Source organism: Rhineura floridana, chromosome 13 (genome assembly GCF_030035675.1).
Source record: "Rhineura floridana isolate rRhiFlo1 chromosome 13, rRhiFlo1.hap2, whole genome shotgun sequence".
NCBI lineage: Eukaryota > Metazoa > Chordata > Lepidosauria > Squamata > Rhineuridae > Rhineura > Rhineura floridana.
The window spans coordinates 29019491-29041961 of record NC_084492.1 but is presented as its reverse complement, the minus strand read 5'-3'; the positions used below and the strand labels follow the sequence as shown (position 1 = coordinate 29041961).

At 42.6% G+C, this 22471-nt stretch overlaps 1 protein-coding gene across 3 annotated transcripts in view; it reads right to left on the bottom strand.

Moving 5' to 3' along the window:
- The window catches only part of ADCY7 (adenylate cyclase 7), a 115567-nt gene extending 96510 nt beyond the window's left edge, over window positions 1-19057 (bottom strand). For 2 of the 3 annotated variants that reach the window (XM_061594579.1, XM_061594580.1), the window contains exon 1: window positions 18811-19057. The gene's annotated coding sequence lies outside the window, so the exon portion shown is untranslated. Of the gene's footprint in view, window positions 1-18453; window positions 18511-18810 lie in introns of those variants that run through there. The other variant, XM_061594581.1, reaches the window with a different exon arrangement.
- Between the last annotated feature and the right edge of the window lie 3414 nt (window positions 19058-22471).

Genomic DNA, 22471 nt, shown 5'->3' with positions numbered 1-22471 from the left:
GCCTCTGAATACTAGTTGCTGGAAATCAAAGGTGGGGAGAATGCTGTCTTTAAGTCCTGCTTTCAGGCTTCCTGTGAGCATCTGGCTGGCCACTGTGAGCAGAGGATACTGGAGTAGACAGGCCATTGGCCTGATCCAATACAGATCTCCTTATGGTTCTGTGTCTTCCCTCTATACGTGGAGGCAACAATGAGAAATGGGCTCCTCCTCAGTATGGGCATGTCATTTCTTTCCTGCTAATTTCTCGTAGGCTCTTGAAGCAATGTGCATGGTTTAGATGGAAAGATTAGGGATTTTGTTGCTGTTTATATTGTGTACAGCTGTAAAGTACAGTTGTACAGTTCTATTTTTTAAAGGAATATTTATTTATTTTATTTATTATCATTATTTTTACCCCGCCCTTTTTCCAAAACTGGAACTCATGGCAGCTTCCAGATAAAAGCACACATATAATTAAAAACATACCAAAGTCTAGATTAAAATCAAATTAAACAATTTACAGTATTAAAACCATTCATACATACAGTTAAAATAATTCAAACTCAGTTTAAAATAATACAGTTAGACGGAAGGACTGCAAGGAGGGGGCCATTCTTGCTTCCCTAGGAAGGGAGTTCCAAAGCCTCGGGGCAGCCACCGAAAAGGCCCTATCTCGCATCCCCACTAGTCGTGCTTGTGAGGACATAGGTATCGAGAGAAGGGCCTCTCCTGAGGATCTCAGGGCCCGGGCAGGCTCATATAGGGAGATACGGTCTGACAGATAGCCTGGACCTAAGCCATATAGGGCTTTATAGGTAATCACCAGCACTTTGAATTGTGTCCGGAAACAGAGTGGCAACCAGTGGAGCTTTTGTAACAGGGGAGTCGTATGGTCCCTGTAACCAGCCCCAGTTAACATTCTGGCTGCAGCACATTGCACCAACTGAAGTTTCCGAACAGTCTTCAGAGGCAGCCCCACGTACAGCGCGTTACAGTAATCTAAGCGGAATGTAACTAAGGCATGTGTCACCGTGGCCAGATCAGATGGCTCAAGGAACGGGCGCAGTTGGCGCACTAAACTTAATTGTGCAAAAGCACTCCTAGCCACCGCAGAAACCTGGGCCTCCAGATTTAAAGCTGAGTCCAGGAGCACACCCAAACTGCGAACCTGCGTCTTCAGGGGGAGTGTAACCCCATCCAGCACAGGCTGAATCCCTATTCCCTGATTTGCCTTTTGACTGACCAGCAGCACCTCTGTCTTGTCTGGATTAAGCTTCAATTTGTTCGCCCTCATCCAGTCCACCATTGATGACACCTGTTTAAAACCAAGACAGCTTCCTTGGAGTTAGGTGGAAAGGAGAAGTAGAGTTGGAATAGAAGAGTTTGCCACTAAATATGAGATCTATGACTGGATGATTGGAATATGGTGATGAAGGAAATCAAATTAATTAAAAAGGAAGATTATGACCACCAATCCCACACAAAGTAAGTATTCTTCTCAAAATAAAAGTGAGGGTGACATCCAATTAAGTCATACTCAAAGAAGACCCAATGAAATAAATGGACTTGTTACATACTACTCCGAGTATAGCTAATATTGCATATGATCCCGTGGCTTTTTGTTGTGATTTTTTTTCATTGTCAGAGTCTGTACCTACATTTGCTTGTTTTCCTTTCCCTCTTGTATTGTGTCAACAGGACTATGAAACATATTGTTTTTGGATTGTAAGCTATTCTGAGGACATTAGCAAGGAGGCAGTACAGAAACGTCATTACTAAATAAATAAAAACTGATATAGTTTCCGTTTTCTCTTGTTGCTAAGATAAGCCTTGGCAAATCTTTATCTTTTCCGTAACCTTGGCAAATGCTTTTATCTTTTCTCACTAAACATCTTATAATCATCATCTTATAAAAGTCTGCCTAATAGACACTTCTGTAGAAAGTAAGTCCACAGGTTAGGGACTGCCACTAAGAATGACCTTTCCTGGGCTGGCATCCCCTGAACATCCAAGGATGATGAAATACCAAGAAGGTACTCCACTGCCACTCTAAACACCTGAGAGGGTCTGGAAAAAAGGAGGCTGTCTTTCAGATATTTGGGGCCTAGGTAATTTGGAATTAGCTGTGGTCAGTATGAGACATCTGCTGTTTTTCTGTGATGCTGGGTGCTGGTTATTAGTTATTTCCTGTCTGCTTCCACTGTTATAATGGCAGTGTGATTTATTTTACTACAAACACACACATTGTCAAGCCAAGTTTTCTTCTTGGCTTACCAACCATGGTTTGTTTGGAGTGAAATAAACCATAATCTGTGATTTGGACATAAGGCTAAGCTAGGGATCATAGATTTTATTTATTTATTTATTTTATTTATTTATTGTACTTTTAGACCGCCCTTTAGCGACAAGCTGTCAGTGCGGTGTACAACAGAATAAAACCACATTAAAATACAGGTGAATGAGGGTACAATACAACTATAAAAACATTTTAAAAGCAAGGTGAAGACAAAGATTAAAATAAGATTACAATTAAAATTAAAATTAAGATTAAAATGCCTGGGCAAAGAGGTAGGTCTTTACCTGGTGCCGAAAAGTTAACAAAGAAGGCGCCAGGCGTATCTCGTCAGGGAGGGCGTTCCATAATTCGGGGGCCACCACTGAGAAGGCCCTAGATCTAGTTATTGCTCTCTGGGCCTCCCTATGAGTTGGAACCCGGAGAAGGGCCTTCGACATCGAGCGTAGCGAACGGGTAGGTACATAGTGGAAGAGGCGTTCCACCAGGTATTGCGGTCCGATGCCGTTAAGGGCTTTATAGGTAAGAACCAACACTTTGAATCTGGCCCGGAAACATATTGGTAACCAGTGCAGTTGGGCCAGGACAGGTGTTATATGGTCAGATTTTTTAGTCCAAGTAAGAACTCTGGCCGCAGCATTCTGCACCAGCTGAAGTTTCCGAACCGTCTTCAAAGGTAACCCAACGTAGAGTGCATTACAGTAGTCCAATCTAGAGGTTACCAGAGCATGGATAACTGTGGCGAGGTTCTCCCTGTCCAGATAGGGTCGTAGTTGGGCTACCAGCCGAAGCTGGTAGAACGCATTCCGTGCCACCAAGGCTACCTGAGCCTCCAGTGACAGGAGCGGATCTAATAAAACCCCCAAACTACGGACCTGCTCCTTTAGGGGGAGTGTAACCCCATCTAGAGTAGGTCGGACATCAACCATCTGGGCGGAGAGCCCCCCCACCAACAGCATCTCAGTCTTGTCAGGATTGAGTCTCAGTTTATTAGCTCTCATCCAGTCCATTATCGCGGCCAGGCAGCGGTTTAGTACATTAACAGCCTCACCTGAAGAAGATGAAAAGGAGAAGTAGAGTTGCGTTTCATCAGCATATTGCTGGAAACGCACTCCAAATCTCCTAATGACCTCACCCAGCGGCTTCATATAGATATTAAAGAGCATGGGGGACAGAACTGAACCCTCCGGGACCCCATATTGGAGTACCCAGGGACTCGAGTAATGCTCCCCAAGCACCACCTTCTGGAGATGATTCTCGAGGTAGGAGCACAGCCACTGCCAAGCAGTGCCTCCAACTCCTAAGTCCACAAGTCGCCCCAGAAGGATACCATGGTCGATGGTATCAAAAGCCGTTGAGAGATCAAGGAGAACCAACAGAGTTACACTCCCTCTGTCTTTCTCCTGACAGAGGTCATCATACAGGGTGAGCAAGGCTGTTTCTGTACCAAACCCCGGCCGAAAGCCCGATTGAAATGGATCCAGATTGTTCCCTCAATTACTTTATGGCAGAAGCAAAGTGGAAACAATCTCCGCATTCATGTTAAACCATTAACTGTGATTTACCATGATGGGCAAATAGGACCATTGTTTTGCTTTGGTTGCTTTATTGTATTTGTAATGGTTATTTTTGTTTATTTTTTTAACTTGATATCCACTTTGGGTTTATTTACAAAGAGAGATGTGGCATAATTTTTCAAAATAAATACATTTTCCATACTTCCTGTCACCTGGATCCTCCATAACCACTTATTCTGGTTTTGTCTAAAAAACACTTCCATAACCTTATACTTTGGCCATTTTACATAATGCATCCTACATAGTCAAGATCAGAAAAGAAAATATATGTTTTTGAAATAAAATTACTTCTTTTAAAGACCACAAAACTTTACATGCTGCTCCAAAACTAAGGCTGCAATCCAATACATACTTACTTGGGAGTAAGTCCCATTGAACCCAATGGAGCTTGCTTCTGAGTTGACATGTATTGGATTGCAGCCTAAGACTGCAATGTTGGACACTCTTACTTGGGTTTAAATGTCATTGAACTCCAACTAAACATGCATAGTTTGGGACTACATGGTTGCAATACGCAGCACATATGATCCCTGACAAGAATTTTACTGATTTTAGTGCTTGCCACTACAATGTGTTACCTCTCATTAAGAAAACAAAGTTTATAAGACATTCCATGCATCCTGGTTTATTCTAATTAGGAACAGAATCCAGTATTTTTTTTCCCAGGACATCACAATAAAGCAATGCATAATGAATGACTTCATAACATAAGACTTTCCATATGACACATTTAACAGACACACAACTAGGATTACAAATCCTCCCCCATTTCCTAGCAATTATTTCAATCATTTGAGGCTGCATTTATGGGGAAATGCAAGCAACGAATCTGAAAACACAACACTGTGGTTAAGGCGGATCTCTGGAATTCATGCAAAATGTACTGTGCATTACATTACTTTTTTTTCCTGGCTTGGCTAGAAACCTACATAAGCCAAAAAAGAGGGAGGAAAGATCAACCGCTGAAACTCACCAGATCTTCTCACCTCTTCAAAGCATGTTTATTGCTTGAAGTGTCTAGACATTTTGATAACTTGTTGAAATAACTGTGGCGTAGTTATTTCCTCTCCCCTCCCCAATATAAGCAAAAACATCAGAAGCAGAAATCTACTGCACCATGGTCACATTCTAGCAGGAATCAGCAAGTGGAAAACTTTGGTCTAAATCTACTCCCTAAGGGATGCTGTTCTTGTTAGTCCAACTCAGGCCCCATCCGTGCCATCCATTTAAAGCAGTATTAAACTACTTTAAACAATCATGGCTTCCCCCAAAATATCCTGGGATTTGTAGTTCGTTAAGGGTGCTGAGTAGTGTTAGGTGATCCCCATTCTCCTCACAGAGTTACAGTTCCCAGAGTTCCCTGGGAAGAGGGATTGATTGTTAAACCACCCTCAGAACTGTAGCTTTCCAAGGGGAATATGGATCTCCTAACTACTCTGAGCACCCTTAAATTGCACTTCCCAGAATTCTTTGGGGGAAACCATGACTGTTAAAGTGGTATCATAGTGCTTTAAATATATAGTGAAGATGTAACCATAGTGAGAATGGGATATGGGATAGTAATTATAAAGCTGAAGGTTAAAGTGAAAGGCAATGACTGGGTTGAATGAGGCTATTCTAGGTTAGTTGATCATATTTTGGACAGTTCACTGCTACTAGGTGTTTTGTGACTGCACTGTCTTAAATTGTTTTGAAGATTTGCTTACTATATTTATTGTACTTTTATTTTATCTTTTATGTATTAATATGCAGAGGGGGGCAGTGGGCCAAAAAGCAGTATAGAAATAAGCAATAATCTTTAGCCAAGCAACAATGATATGAATAGAAACCTCAGTTCCAAGTCAAACACTATCAAACTATAAACTGCTGTTGTGAAAGGAGATGTGTTTGGCCCCAGCGCTGCAAACTTTTAACTGTTTTTTTTAATTTAAAAAAACATTAATTATGGTGCGCCTTCTCCTAAACAAAGTCTGTATTGTTTGATAAGCTATCAATCTTAAAATAGCTCTCTATGTCTGCAGATATTTATTTTAACTGGCCTATCTTTTTAAATTATTGTTAGTGCTGCTGCCATTATCAGCTTGTTATATTGTTGTATGTATCCTGTTTATTTGTTTATTTGATTTCTATACTTTCATCACATATGATCCCAGGGCTGTTTCCAGACATAAATACTTATACCTTAAAACTATAAAAACACTATATAAAAATTGAAACCAAACTAAATCATACAGCAGGCAAGCAGTCCTCAGTTATAACTGGCCATTATGAGCTGTCTTGCTGGGAAAAAGAGAAGGGAGTAGAAAAAGAGGAAGGCCAAACAAGAGATGGAAAGATTCCATAGAGGAAGCCACAGACCTGAACTTACAAAATCTGAACAGGGTGGTTCATGAGAGATGCTATTGGAGGTTGCTGATTCATAGGGTCTCCATAAGTCATAATCAACTTGAAGGCACATAACAACAATGAGCTGTCTTGAGTGCCAAGTGAGGACATGCATTTGGTGAAGTGGACTCTAGCCCATGAACGCTTAGGCCATAGCAGCTCAGAAAGGGGCAACCAAAATAATCAAGGAGAAGGAACAAGTCCCCTATGAGTAAAGATTACAACACTTGGGGCTTTTCATCATCATCATCATCATCACTGCTTATTTGTATGCCGCCTTTCCATAACAATTTATACACAAGGCAGTACAACATGAACAGAAAAAAGTTACACAATTAACTATAAAAAATAAATTTATTTTTTTTTAAAAAATAAAAATTTAAATTTAAATTTTTAAACATTTGTTTTAAATTTTAAAAAAATTAAACAATTTTTTTACTCTAAACTTTTGAGAACAGATAGGTAAGGCAGCACATGACAAAAGTGTATAAAACTATGTATGGTGTGGAGAAAGTGGATGGGGAAAAGCTTTTTCTCCTTTCACAACACTAGAACTCAGGTACATTCAAAGAAGCTGAATGTTGGAAGATTCAGGACAAACTAAAGGACTTCTTCACACAGTGCATAATTAAACTATGGAATTTGCTCCCACATTGATGGCCACCAACTTGATTAGACAAATTCACAGAGGATGAGGCTATGAATGGATAGCTACTAACCACAATGGCTATGTTCTACTTTCACTGTCGGATGCGGTATGCTTCCGAATACGGTCGCTGAGAACCACAGGAGAGGAGAGTGCTCTTGTCCTCTTGTCCCCCTTGTGGGCTTCCACATAACTGGACACTATGAGAACAGGATACTGGGCTAGAGAGGCCTCTGACCTGATCCAGCAGGGTTCTTCTAATGCAGTAAATATTAGCATTAACGTTCCACAAGTCTCTCTGATGTTTCAAACACATCTACTCTTCTGGAAGTTCTTTAAACTGGATCTTCTTAAAATAACAATGTTCTAGCCCCTGTAAGTCTGCCTGGAACTGTCAGAGCTAGAAACAGAACAGCAGGTTCTATTAACACCTCAGAATCCATGGAACAGGCAGCAAGCCTTACCTCCACTAAGACTCCACTGTCTAAAGCTTTCCGTTCCTTCCCGCAAGGATAACAAGGTTCTGTCAGCCCCACTTTTCCTTCTCCCTCACTGTTTCAGTCCCCAAAAACTGATTAATGGAATGAGGCATTCAAGGTAAGCAGATTTAGTGCATAAACTGCCCTACTTTTTTGGTTTCATCCCATGGCAGAATTTGGAAAAAGAAAGGGAATTTTAGTCTCCCTCCCCACGTCAATCAAGGCCATAACACTCTCTGAGCTCTGTTAAAGAAGGGGAAAAGACACACATTAAACTCATCCAACTGCACACTCATGTCACATTCACACCATACATTTATTTCACTTTAAATGGGGGGGGGGGATCAGCAAAAATCACCTTTCCCAGTGGCTATTTCCGTTCCATTTGCAGGGGCTTCTGATAGAGCCATGCCCCTTCAGGGTACTTTTTTCAATTCAACTTTCTGCTTTTAATCACTATTTAGTTACAGTTTTATTCTTATCTCTTGATTAGGTTAGGGCCACATTCACACCATACATTTATTCCACTAGTATTTCATTATAAACAGTCATGGCTTCCACCAAAGAATCCCCAGGATATTGTAGTTTGTAAGAACACTGTAGTTTGTAAAGGGTGTCAAGAATAGTTAGGAGACCTATATTCCCCTCACAGAGCTACAATTCCCCTAAGTGGTGCCAGTCCCTCTTCCCAGACAACTCTGGGAACTGTAGCCCTGTGAAGGGAGTAGGGATCTCCAAACAATTCTCAGCACCCCTTCACAAACTACACTTTCCTGGATCCTTTGGAGGAAGCCATGACTGTTGGAAGTGGAATAATAGTGGAATAAATGTATGGTGTGAATGTGGCCTTACTTGGGAGTAAAACCCACTGAATTCAGCAGGACTCTTTTCTGTGTGAACATGCATAGCTGAGAAATCCATTTAAGGTCTCCATTGTGAGACCACACAAAAGGATAAACAGTATCTCACGGCTGCTAAAATGCCAGTTGAAGAAGAGGATAAAGGAGAACCAGCTGGAGTAATTTATTCAGGCTTTCAATGGGCCTTTGACAAACTGTTCACAATTAGCTACCGAAGAAACCAAGTAATCAGCGAGGGAGGTAAAGCATTAATTTTAAAAAAAGGGAAGGGAGTTGAAAACTCAACTAGGAACTCAGAAACAATGGCAAATGTTACCGTCATCAGTCTGAAAATTCAAAATTTCATATCAGAGCCAACGCTGATTAAAAGATCTACTTAAAAAAGAGAGAACTTGGCTTGCAATTCCAAAACAGCATGACCCAGAAAAGGACACATTTTATTATAGTTCCCAAGTAGTGTCAATGGGGCACTTTTCCCTTCAGTGGTAGTTACCATGCAATGAAATTATCACTTGCATAAACTTGGTCCCACTGATGGGGTTATCTGATCTGCAAGAGTCTTTTTCAAACAAACCAACTTATCACACCATAAACAGGCCCGTGTTTAGGATAAGAGAAGGAGAATGACAGAAGATGCTATAGCATTTAAACTGAATTCCTGAAAATGATTCTTTTGAGGGTCAACTTGACTTCAGTTGACCCTGGACCAGTATACACCATCAAAACGATACAAATGCAGAATGTGTCCTGGCTCTCTGGGGGACATAAGCACACAGGGAACACAAAATGCAAGCACAAATTCTTCTCAGAAAGTTAGAGTATCAGACTGACACCTAGGAGGACTAGGGTTCAAATCCCCATTCAGCCATGAAACTCACTGGGTGACCTTGGGCCAATCACCATCTCTCAGCCTAACCTACCTCATAAAGTTGTTGTGAGGATAAAATTGGGACGGAGAGAGCCATGTTTGTATGCCACTTGATCTCCTTGGAGGAAAGGCGAGATATAAATGTAATAATATAATATATGAAAAATATCAAAATATTTTTTTCACTACCACCACCAGCAGGAGAAGAACTGGAGGCAGTGAACTAAAGGCTGAGAGTTGCAGACAGCATTGGAAAGGGAGACACAATCTTTTACCTCAAATCAAAGAGGTGTAATCCTGATCTCCCTCCTATTTTCAACTCCAAAGGTTCCACGCTCTAGAATTTCAACAGCTGAACTTGGGAGTTTTTGTGGAAAGCCAATTGCGGAGGGGGGGTACTGTCTAGTGAATATGGATGATGCTTGGGACCTTGTGCATTATTTTTAATTTAATTTTATTTTTTACTTGGGAATCAGCATCAGATTAGAACTAGGGAGACCCACATTCATATCCCACTCAGCCATGAAGCTCGCCCAGTGAGCTTGTGCCAGTCACTCTCTCTCTCTCTCTCTCAACCTAACCTAACTCACAGAGTAGTGACACACCTACTGCTGTGCTGGTTCCAGTGGATCTCCACCTATGTCTTTTGAAAACAGTGGCACACAATGCTAGTCAAATTCCACCACTTCTTACTCTGAAACCTGATCCAATCAGCTCGAGTGTGTGGTTTTTTTCCCAAAAAAAAATCAGCTTCAGACAGATTTCGCAGCTGATTGGTAGATCAGCCCATTGCCACTCCAGGTGTGGCCAATGGAAACACTTTGCTGTACGCTCAGGCAGAGACAGTGAGTGCCCCAACATTTTGCCATGGGCAGTCCTAAGAGGTCTGAAACCAGCAGTGGGCAGGAGAGCTGAGGGCAGAGTCGCTTCAAAAAGCAGGCAGAAAAACCATTCTCGCTGCCTTTGAAGTGACTAGTGTGCCCACAGCATCAGTGTGTTGACAACATGGGGAAGGGGGGAACCATCTTGAGCAGAGCTTGGAAAAGTTACTTTTTAAAACTACAACTCGCATCAGCCCCAGCCAGCATGGCCACTGGATTGGGCTGATGGGAGTTGTAGTTCAAAAAAGTAACTTTCCCCAGCTCTGATCTTGAGCTCCTTGGAGAAAGGCGTGATATGAATGTAATTATTTCATGTCTGTTTTGGTCCCATAGTGACCTTCCAAAACATCACCTCGCAAGTTCACAGGAGCAAATTTCAACCTAGGATTTCCTGTCTTGCGCCACAGAATCTTAGCCACTGGGCTACTACTACAAACTTTGCTCAGTAAATGGGACTTAAAAGCCACCTTCGCAGAATAGAAATAGCCTTATGAACACATGAGGGAAGAAAATATACTCCCTATCATATTTCAACACTGATTTGAATTCTACTGCTTTTTTTTTATGAAGTAATTATGGAACTTATCCCACAAGTATGAAGTGCAGAGATTCATAGCAGGATCTGCATATTCTCCATCCTACACTGAATAAGGTGCTGTCAAGGTGACACCGCTCTATACAATTGCTCATTCTTTGATAAAGGTTTTTTTTTAAAAAAAAACTTTAAAAAAAAGTGGTGGCTGAATCATGAATCCTGCTTCAGCTTTTATAAAAGGTTTTCTAATCACCTTATATATTACACTACAGTTTCTTTAAAAAGGGGGATAAGATCAAGAGTTGAAGACAATATACTAAAATAGAGAAGAAACTTTGTCAAATTATCACAACATTGTCCACAACAGATTCCATTGGGGTATTTTACACTAGAATCTAGTGTCTAGATTTGTGGAAGGGTTGCATCCCACTGCACTTAACTAGACATTACAGAACATGCATGGCTACCACCAGTCCACATCTCCTCAATAACATGTAGTACAGTCATAATCAACTTTTTACAGACTCAGGGTCCATCTTTAACCCTAACTTGCTCCAAGAGACCCAGTTTTCATTTTTTATCATCCTATGTACTGATAGCGATGTCAATTCTCAATCCTTACATAGTCAAAATTAGCATCATCCATGAACAGGAGGAAGGTCTCAAGGGAGCACCCAACTTTGCAAAAGTACAAAAAAAAACCCGAGGGGAAAAGCCTTTGGGGGACAGTCCTATAAGGACTGAGTATAAGTGGGAATGAAGAACTGACTGTGGGGGTGAGGTGGAAAACTGAGCAGGGGGTGGGAAATAGAGTAACTGAAATCCTGAGCAGGGAGCATGCCACATTAACATATTGTTGCAGGTCCCAATTGTACTCTGTATCAGGGATAGGGAACTGGTGACCTACCAGATGTTGCTAGACTACAACTCCCATCATCCCTCACCACTGGCCATGCTGGCCAGAGGTGGTGGAAGCATGAGTCCAGCAACACCTGGTGAACCACAGGTCTCCCATCTCTGTTCTATATGTTCATTTTCCTCCATTTCTTTCTCTCCTCACACCACCCCCACACCACCTTTGTCCCTTAACTATCCCCATGCCTCCCAATTTTTCTGCATTTCCTTCTTGCTCTGTCTACTAAAAGAGATCCTTTTAAAAAATGACAAAAGGAAATGTTGGTAGTGCCTCTTACATTGAGGCCACCTTAAACTGGCCCACAAAGCTTTGGTCCTGACACACCAGCTGAAACCTTTCAGCACATGGCTTGATTGCAACTTAACCCACATTTAAAAGGAAATTGAAGTAGTTAGCAGCAGCTATAACCAGAGGGAAGTGAAATGTAGACCTTTTTATAGACTATGGTGAGGCTGGGGGCTGGGAGGGGAGTCCTTCATCTGCCACTCTCTCACACTGGCTCCTCTAAACACCCCACAATCCAATCTGAAGTCAGCTCATCGAGTTATAATCTCTATCTTATTCTTGATCTTGGGTTCTGTGGGAGCAACATAGCACCACTGCCACCACTATGAACTCATGCTGTTATCACCACATTTTCTTTTCAGTCACAAAGCATTATGCTAACACGAGGTCACGTCTAATGCTTGGAAACAGGTTCTAGCAAGTATTACAACTCTCCATGCTGATTTCCTGGCTGAAGTTTGTTCTGTTATTTGTCATCATACCTCATATGCTTATCACAGCAGTGTGAATCACTCACCACTTCTCCATCTGCAAAAACTACAAACTATTTAAAAAGTAACATTTCACATTGAAGAATTCTTACTAACACATTCAAAGAAAGCAATCGCTATAGCTAAGAGGTGTTTTAAAGTAGTTTTTCTTGCATAGGGCATAATCCCATGTGCAAAGCAGTGTACAAATCACATGAAGACTGCCTCATGCATATACAACTGCAGCTTCTGAGCATGAATGCATGCCATGGGAAATGCATGGGAAATCTGCATATGCAATGACTTTCATGCAGCATGAATGCATGGGAAATCTGCATATGCAATGACTGCATGGGAAATCTACATATGCAATGACTTTCATGCAGCTTCCCTGCACAAACTCAAAGGAGGTAATTCAGATGTCACAGAGAACCTGCAAGGCTTTTATTGTCCATGTATGTTACATGAATTGATGAAACTTTGCATCCACACTGGCTCTTTACAAAGATCTGTTGGAACAGGGCAAACAATGAGCTCTAAAACCCTCCAACATTTATTGAATTTTATTTCCGTAACATTTAGATTTTGAGCCCTTATCCACATATACTTCTGTTTCATGGGGTTATTTGAAATTAGATCATTGTATATTTATTAAACACATTGATAGAAGATATATTTTAACTTATTCTTCCACTTCTTTCAACATGGCAGCTGGGTTGCCACTTGTAGTCAATTCAGTCAAGATAATTTTCATTTACAGCTAAAGGTTCCTTCAATGAAATCCAACAGAAACACGGTAAGCTGCCTTTCAAGAGTCAGACCATGGACCAGCTAGCTCAGTACTGCCCTACATCATGAGATGGTCCTCAGGCTGCCGCTAGCCCACTCCCTTGCTTCTTTCTTGTTGGCTATGGAAAATCTTTTTGTCCCTGCCAGATATTGGGTTGCATCCAATGCTGGTCAGAGCAGACCCATAGAAATTAATGGACATGACTAACTTAGGTCCATTTCTTTCAATGGGTCTATTCTGAGTAGGATTTAGTTGAATACCACACATAGCTTCCCCCAAATAAATCCTGGGAACTGTGGTTTACACCCTCACAGAACTACGGTTCCCAGCACCCTCCAACTACAGCTCCCAGAATTCTCTGGGAGAAGCCATGCTCTTTAAGAGTATGACAAATGTGTTTTAAATGTGTGATATGGATATGACCCCAGTGTAGAGAAATACTTTATATTAGAAACAACTCATGGAGATCTTTTTCAGGAAAGAAAGGCTTTTTTTCAGCAGTAAGAACTGTAGCCTTAGAAAAGAAAATCTGGAAACACATTTTGTTCAGACAAACAGCAGCACAATTAGATACTGTTCTCATTCTGAAAACGCACACTTTGGCTCCAGCTGCTAATTCCCCACCTCCTTTTAACAAAAGCATTTTTTTTAAAAAAACGTTCCCTGCTGTTGTTTTGAGGCGCACACAATATTTGTAGGCTTACAAAATGCTGAAACTCCTACACCAAAAGGAAAAAGGGAAATGAACGGTGGCATATTGAACAAATTATAGCACAGATTGGTCAACAGATGCAACCCATGAAAACATTCACTCTCCTTCACTCCTAGAAAAATAAAACGTAAACAAAGAGCAAAAGGGTATATTAATTCTGTGCAATGGAACATGCTTCACAATGACACCCGTCCTTTGGTGATGCTACTGGAATTCCCTCCCGTCTGATCTTCGGCATGCCCCTTCCCTAGACACCTTCTGCCGAGCCTTAAAAACTTGGCTGTTTGGACAGGCCTTTGGGACCACCGGGATGGGCTAATTACATACTGAATGCCCGTTGTTTTGTACTGTATATGCTGTTGTTTTATTACTGCTGACTATTTGTATTTTATTGTATTTACTGTATTTTATTGTATTTTATTAAAATTTGATATGTACGTCGCCTAGAGTGGCTTCGGCCAGATAGGCGACCTAAAAATTAAATTTACATTTACATTTGATGGGTTGCTCTCCTGTTAACAAATGCCAAATTTTCAAAAACCCATCACTTGATATATGAAAAAGAATTTGCTGCACACCATCCAGGGCCACATCTGCACAATATATTTAAAGCAGTATCATACCACTTTAAATAGTCACGGCTTCCCCCAAAGAATCCTAGGAACTGTAGTTTGTTAAGGGTGCTGAGAGTTGCTAGGAGATACCTATTCCTCTCAATATAGCTACAACCCTATGCACTTACTTGAAAGTAAGTCTCATTGAACTGAGTGGAACTTACTTCTGAGTAAGCTGAATAGCAGAGATAGGGAAGCTGTGATTTTCCAGATGTTGCTGGACTACAACTCCCATCTTCCCTGACTACTGGCCATGCTGGCTGGACAGGAGCTGGAGTCCAACAACATCTGGAGGGCCACAGGTTCCCCATCTGCATACAATTGTACTGTTAGAATCTGGATAATTTTTTTTAAGTGCTGACCTCAGACTTTAGCAGGCATAATCCAATAATAAGATTTCATGCCTTTTTCCATCAGAATTAAATATCTGCACAAACATTTATGCAGATTTAATAAATAATTAAAACCCATTTGATTAATCAACTAATCTTTGTTTAAATGAAGAAGTCTGAAATTTGGAATGTTTCTCAATAACTCACCCAGAAGCCAGATTAAAAGGAGAGACGCTAGAATTCAAGACTGCCTAAAGCCTAGCCCAGGGGTTCCCAAACTTTGGTATGTGAGCTTTACTGAGGTGGTCCGTGACATGTGTGTTGTTTGTTTATTTATTTGATTTATATCCACCCTTCCTCCCAGTAGGAGCCCAGGGTGGCAAACAAAAGCACTAAAAACACTTTAAAACATCATAAAAACAGACTTTAAAATATATTAAAACAAAACATCTTTAAAAACATTTTTTTAAAAAAGCTTTAAAAACATCTTTTTTTAAAAAAATAAAAGGTTTAAAAACATATTAAAAAGCAATTCCAACACAGCTGCAGACTGGGATAAGGTCTCAAAAGGCTTGTTGAAAGAGGAAGGTCTTCAACTGGCGCTGAAAAGATAACAGAGATGGTATCTGTCTAACATTTAAGGGGAGGGAATTCCAAAGGGTAGGTGGCACTACAGTAAAGGTCCATTTCCTATGTTGTATGGAACGGACCTCCTGATAAGATGGTATTTGCAGGAGGCCCTCACCTGCAGAGCGCAGTGATTGACTGGGTATATAAGGGATATGACAGTCTTTCATGTATCCTGGTCCCAAGCTGCATGGGGCTTTGTACACCAAAACTAGAACCATGAATTTGGTTCAGTAGCTAATAGGTAGCCAGTGCAATTCTTTCAGCAGTGGAGTGACATGTTGGCGATGCCCTGTCCCAGTGAGCAGTCTCGAAGCCGCATTTTGCACCAGCTGCAGCCTCCAGACCAACCTCAAGGGTAGCCCCACATAGAGCACATTACAGTAATCTAGCCTGGAGGTTACCAGCACATGGACAACTGTGGTCAGGCTATCCCGGTCCAGAAACGGCCACAGCTGTCTTACCAGCCAAAGCTGGTGAAAGGCACTCCTAGCCACTGAGGTCACCTGGGTCTCTAGCGACAAATATGAATCAAGGAGCACCCCCAGACTATGGACCTGCTCTTTCTGAGGGAGTACGACCCAATCCAAAGCAGGCAACTGCCCAATTATCTGAACTCAGGAACCACCAACCCACAGCATCTCCGTCTTGCTAGGATTCAGACTCAGTTTATTGGCCCTCATCCAGCCCATCACCGAGTCCAGGCAGCGGTCCAGTGGTTGAAGACAGAAGGCGGCACATCTATCACAATGAATATTCATGAGCAGGGGGTTGGACTCAATGGCCTTCTAGGCCCCAACTCTACTATTCTATTATTCTTATGGATTAACTGCATTCTTATCACTTTCTTTACTACTTACATTGTATTTAGTCCAATTCTATGGAGCTCAAATGGTAATGCAATAACATGCAATATATAAGAAACAAAAGAAGCAATATGAATACAATTAAAAATCATACAGCACCTAGCACAGCACATTACAATTGCTACAACAGGCAGAAAAACCATTAAGTGGTCTGCTAAGACCCTCAGCAGTTTTCAAGTGGTTTGGTGGTGGGATTTGGAAACCACTGACCTAGCCTATCTTCCCCTATTCCTACCCCCATCTCACCCCTTGATCTCAAGTGTCTGCCAACAGGTTGAGATTGCTCAATGGTGAGGGAAAAGCACTTTGGATGTGCTCAGAAGGACATTAACAAAAAATAAATAAACATTAGGGCTGCAGTTTTTAATCAATTAGTTTAATTGAAAATATTTCTTAAAAAATCAACTACAAAGAGACTCAGTCAACACATTATTTATAAAGACATTGTTTTTCAATTATGAGCACTCATAAAAAGCGTCATAGAATCACGGAATTAGAATCACAGGTGTTGGTTCTGACCTCTAAAAGCCTATACGGTTTCAGCCCAGTCTATCTGAAGGAGCGCCTCCAACATCATCAGGGATGCCGCTCAACAAGATCAGCCTCAAAAGGCCTTCTCTCTATCCCACCAGTTAAAACAGCTAGACCGGTGAGAACCAGGGAGAGGGCTTTTTCAATTGTGGCCCCCACTTTGTGGAATTCCCTCCCAAATGATCTCCGCCATGCCCCCTCTATGATGAGCTTCCGCCGGGCCTTGAAGTCCTGGCTCTTCAGGCAGGCTTTTGGGGTGGGTTAGGTTTTATTATTGTTGTTGAGGTTTTTAATGTTTTAATGTATTTGTATGTTTTTATTTTGTACATCGCCCAGAGTGGCTGGGCAGCCAGCCAGATGGGCGACTAATAAATTTAATAAATAAATAAAGAATAGTAGAGTTGGAGGGAGCCTAGAAAGCCATCAAGCCCAACCCCCTGCTCAATGCAGGAATCCAAGTTAAAGCATACCTGACAGGTGGCTGTCCAGCTGCCTTTTGAATGCCTCCCTGGTTGGAGAGTCAACCCCCTCCCTAGGTCATTGGTTCCATTGTTGTACTGCTCTAACAGTTAGGAAGTTTGTCCTCATGTTCAGCCAAAATCTGGCTTCCAGTATCTTGAGCCCATTATTCCATATCCTGTGCTCTGGGATGATTGAGAAGAAATCCTGGCCCCCCTCTGAAGAGTGCTATCACATCTCCCCTCAGTCTTCTCTTCTCAAGGCTCACCATGGCCAGTTCTTTCAGTCTCTCCTCATAGGGCTTTGTTTCCAGTCCCCTGATCATCCTTGTTGCTCTTCTCTGAACTCGTTCCAGTTTGTCTGCATCCTTCTTAAAGTGCAGTGTCCAGAACTGGACACAGTACTGAAGATGAGGCCTAACCAGTGCCAAATAGAGGGAAACCAGTACTTCACACGATTTAGAAACTATACTCCTGTGAATGCAGCAAAAAATAGCATTTGCCTTTTTTGCAGCCACACTGGATTGTTAGCAAGCAATGGAAGGAACCCTTCACTCTCACCAAGGAGGGAATATCTCTTCTCAGAAGATGCTTGCTGTAATTTAACACACATGCACCACCTAATAACCAACCAAGTTCACTCTTGTTGCCCCCTTAAGACCTACTTTTTGGCTCCTATGCAAGTCAGTTTATGCAGATTTAATCAAACAAATTTTTAACTCAACCAGCAACATTTGTTTGAACTGACAGACAACCCTACTGAACATCAGATAATCCCAGATTCAAAGTTAACTATAGAAACAAAATTTGTTCCAGTCTTACGCACACTTCGCTACCTGTGAACCCAAACTGAAGAACTAGTGATACTTTCTTCTGAGCGTTGCACAGGACTGCATATTATATAGCACAGGCCAAGTCTCAATCAGCACAAATTTCGAAAGAAGCAACAATTTCCTTGTCTCCCACAGTCCACCCCAAAATCCCCCCCTTACCTCTCCCCACCTCATAATAGCAGCCATCCTATCCCCTGCTGCAGAGATCCACAAGGGCTACTAATTCCTAATGAGGTGTGATGGGCCAAAGCTCTCACTGTTCTTCAACCTTGGGTCCCCAGATGTTGTTGGACTACAACTCCCATCATCCTTGGCCATTGCCTAAGCTGACTAGGGTTGGTGGGAATTGTAGTCCGACAACATCTGGGGACCCAAGGTTGAAGAGCAGCTCTTTAGAATCTCGTAAGGGCACTAAGGCGAGGGCTGAAGGCGGCCGCAGTCCGCACATCCTCAGAGGCACGCTCCTTTTAAGTCTTTAGACCCCCCCCAAAGAGGAGGAGAGGGAGGTGTCCCTACCTGGCCTCAGCCCCTTCTCCCACAGCCCTGGAAGAAGTAACGAAGCGCCCGCCAACCAATGAGCGCAGCGGCAGCCCAAGGCGCTCGCGCAACGGCTCGCTTTCTGCGCGGGCGTAAAGTCTCTCAACCAGTGATGGGGGGTTCCACCCTCCCGTCGCGGCGAGAGAGGAGGAAAGGAGGGAGCAGAGCGCGCAGAGTTTTAAGGGAGAGTGGGAAGGAGGAAGGGAGGTCGCGCGCCAAGGCTCCCCCCTCCACTTTTTCAGCACCGTGAGAGTTCAGGAGAGCCTCGGCCGAAGCTTCTCAGGCACCAGACGCTTCCTAGGGCGCCCGGAGCAGAGAGCGCTGCCCAAGACTTACCTCTGCTGCCGCCGGCCGGGCGAGGGCTCCTTCGCTGCCGTCGGCTAAGGGGTCTTGGCGCGCGCGTGGGTGGGTGCGGGTGCGCGCGCGCGCGAGAGGAGAGCCCAGGCGAACGGCTGAGTCAAAAGCGGAAAGGCGCTGCCTGCCTGCGCGCGGCAGCCCCGACTCCCCCGGGGGCGCGGCCACGCTCCAGCCTCCCTCAAGAGGCGCCAAGGCACAACTGGCGGCCGAGGGGAGACGCGCGCTGGGAACCGGGGCAGGTGCTGTGGGGGCGGGGCCGCGAGGAAACTCCGCCTCGAGCTGCGCGCTCTGCGCCTGGAGAGGAGCAGCCCGGCCCCCTCCCCTCCGTTGGGCAAGAGCCCACGCCTAGCTCCAGAGCGGCGGCGGCGGCGGCCCTCTCGATGTTGCTGGGCATCGTCCCAGACCACGTTGGCGTCTGGGCGTTGGAGTCCAACAGTTCCCCACCGCACCCCCGGTGGTCCAGCCGTAACGCGGCGGAAGGGACTGTGTTGCTTAAGACCCCCAGTGTCCGAAGCAGAGAGAAAGTTGCCTTTTAGCAGATCAGACCATCGGTCCATCCAGTTCAATATTCACTGGCTGGCAGCAGCTCTCCGGGGTTTCGGGCAAACCACTGGGGAACCTTGGGCCAGTCACTGCCTCTCAGCCTCAGAAAGAGGCAATGGTAAACCCCCTCTGAATATCGCTTCCCATGAAAACCCTGTCGCCATAAGTCGGGATCGACTTGAAGGCAGTCCATTTCCATTTCCCCCCATTCCATTCCTGATCATAGCTTGCAGCAGTTCTATAGCGACCTTTTGGAGGGATGGGACGTTAGATCTTGACGATTTCTGTTGAAATTACGTATTTTCTAATGGAAGTATGTGTAGCATACATTTCAAGCACTCTTACATCACTTTGACAGGCATAGCTTCCCCCAAAGAGCAATGGGGGTTGTAGTTTGTTAAAGTTGCAGAGAGTTGATGGGAGTCCGCCTGTACAGCTACAGTTCTCTGGTTTCTTTGGAGGAAGCCATGATTCTTTGTAGCATGATTTGTAAATGTATGATGTGACGAAAATGTGACTAGACCGTGGGTGGCAAGCACCCTCTGAAGAGACATTCTTCTTTCTCTATCAAATTAGCAAGAATGCCTTGATCAAGATTATGTCTGCTAGAACACATGTGTAAAAAAACCTTGAAAGCATGCTTCATTTTAGAAATATTGTTCTTACCCAATGCTAATTTAATTAACAGATTAATCGACCAAAAGTCATGACTAAATTTCTTTAATTGGGTTGCAAGCATATTAGAACTTTTCTCCCTCATATGCTAATTTTTTGCTTGTAGTGATTTCTTTTTCACAGGATTTTTTTTTAATCAAACGTAAAGTAAAATAATGTGTATTCCAAAATATTTGGTCCATAACATTTGTTTATATAGCATCATTTCTCTCAATCCCCAAACAGGTGGAGAAGTTCTGAAAAATATCTTCCAATTTATACAGATTTTCTCCTTTAATTTGTTAATGTGGGTGAGGCTGCATACACACCATGCATTTAAAGCACACGACTTCCCCCAAAGAATCCTGGGGACTGTAGTTTATCCCTCACAAAGCTACAGTTCCCAGCACCCTTACTACAGTTTTCAGGATCCTTTGGGGGGAGGAAGTCATGTGTTTTTAGTGTGTGTGTGCGCAGAGTCTGTGTTTGAAATCCCTGGCTATTCTCTGCTCAAATCTCACCCTCCCCAGGTGACACACACACCCTCTGCAAGCTGGGGTCTATTTAACAAAAGAACCTTTTATTTGCTGATCTTTACAACCTAATTGAGCTCTCCGGTTTCTGTAGCAGATATTCATTCTCATGTGTGCAAAAGGATAACCAGTCGAGACCAGCTTCATTTAAAAAAAAAAAATCTGGCTCAAAAGATGACAGAGATAGAGCCCAGTTCTCCAGGGAGCCTCGACACACTCCTCCCTTTCTCCCAACTAAGAATCTACACATGGCAGGAGAAGCATGGATGATTTCTTGAACGTATCTCTTCAGGGATCCTAGTTATACTTTTTGCTGTCTCCCAGATTAGAATGCCACCCACTGGACGTGTGGCAGTCAGTTGGGTTGCAGGCTAGCAATGATACATTGGTTTCTATAGATTGACTTCTGAAGTTCATTAATACAAGCAGGAATGTGACATTGGCAAAATCACAAAACACCACCGTTAAGTCTTCCACAAAAGCTCCTTCTAGGAGGAAGGGCGGGATATAAATTTAATAAATAAATAAATAAATAGTCCTATTAAATATTTATGGTGATTCTGCTGGCAAAACACAGTTTAAAAATCTAGTATTAACATAGTTACTGTTTTACTAGTGGTATCATCATGAAGCAAAATTAACATTTGCAAAAAAAATGAAAACATCACATTTAAATCTGGAAATTTTGTATCAAGAAGTGTGGACTATAGCACTGATGGAAAAACTGGGTTACAAACAGAGCTATGAAGAAAGAAACCAAGTCTAACAACTTTACCAGAATATGGTACTTTTAAAGAAAAAGTATATCCTGCCCTTCCTTTGCTTCCAGGGCAGCAAACGAAAAGTGATAAAACACTGAAAACATCTTTAAAACATTTTTAAAAAAATCTTAAAAAGCAATTTCAGCACAGATGCAGACTGAGATAAGGTCTCTAGTTAAAAGGCTTGTTGAAAGAGGAAGGTCTTCAGTAGGCACCAAAAAGACAACACTGATGGAGTCTGTCTAATATTTAAGGGGAGGGAATTCCAAAGGGCAGGTGCCACAACATATAGAATACACATATTGCCACTCGTATTAACTATGCATCTAACACGGACAATTACTTTACACCATCACAAACATGGAAATCTATGGAGGAATTATTTTGACTAATTGAACAAATGTGAGACTTCTCCCAGGACTGTACGGTGATTTTATTATTATTATTATTATTATTGAAGTCTTGATTTTAAACTATAATACCTTCATATTTTCTGACAATGTGTAATCATAATAGTTTTAGTGATGTTATCTTCATTTGCATGTTAAACTTGATAAAACAAAAATACAAGCAGGAATGCAAAGAACATCAGATGGACTGTTCTCCAAGCAAAGACACAAACTGTCTTTGAGCCCTGCTGCTCTTGTCTGGGTTGCTTTTTGGCAGGAGGGTGGGTGGTGTTGATACCCACACATAAGACGTGTCTTGCCATATCAGACCAAAGGCCTATCTAGTCCAACATGCTGCTTTCCGCAGCATCCAACCGGATGCCTCTAGGAAACTCACAAGCAGTGTTTGATGGCAGTAGGGGTGCCTATGTTGTCACTCCCCAACAACTGTTGTTCAGAGTCATGCTGACTCTGCAGCTCAAGGTTCTGTGTAATTCTCATGACTAACGCCTTGACAGACCTATCCTTCATGAATTTGTCTATTCTCCCACCCCTTATGAGAGTGACTTCTGTTAATTATGCTTTGTGTGATGTTGCACTTTCTTTTATCCATTTTAAATAGAAAACCTGCCCATTTCATTGGGTAGCCCCAAGTTTTAATATTACGGGAGAGGAAGAAAAACTTCTCAATCAAACCACACTGCGTGTGAGTTCATAACCTCTATTGTTATGAAATCATGCACAGCCAACCTTTTCTTAT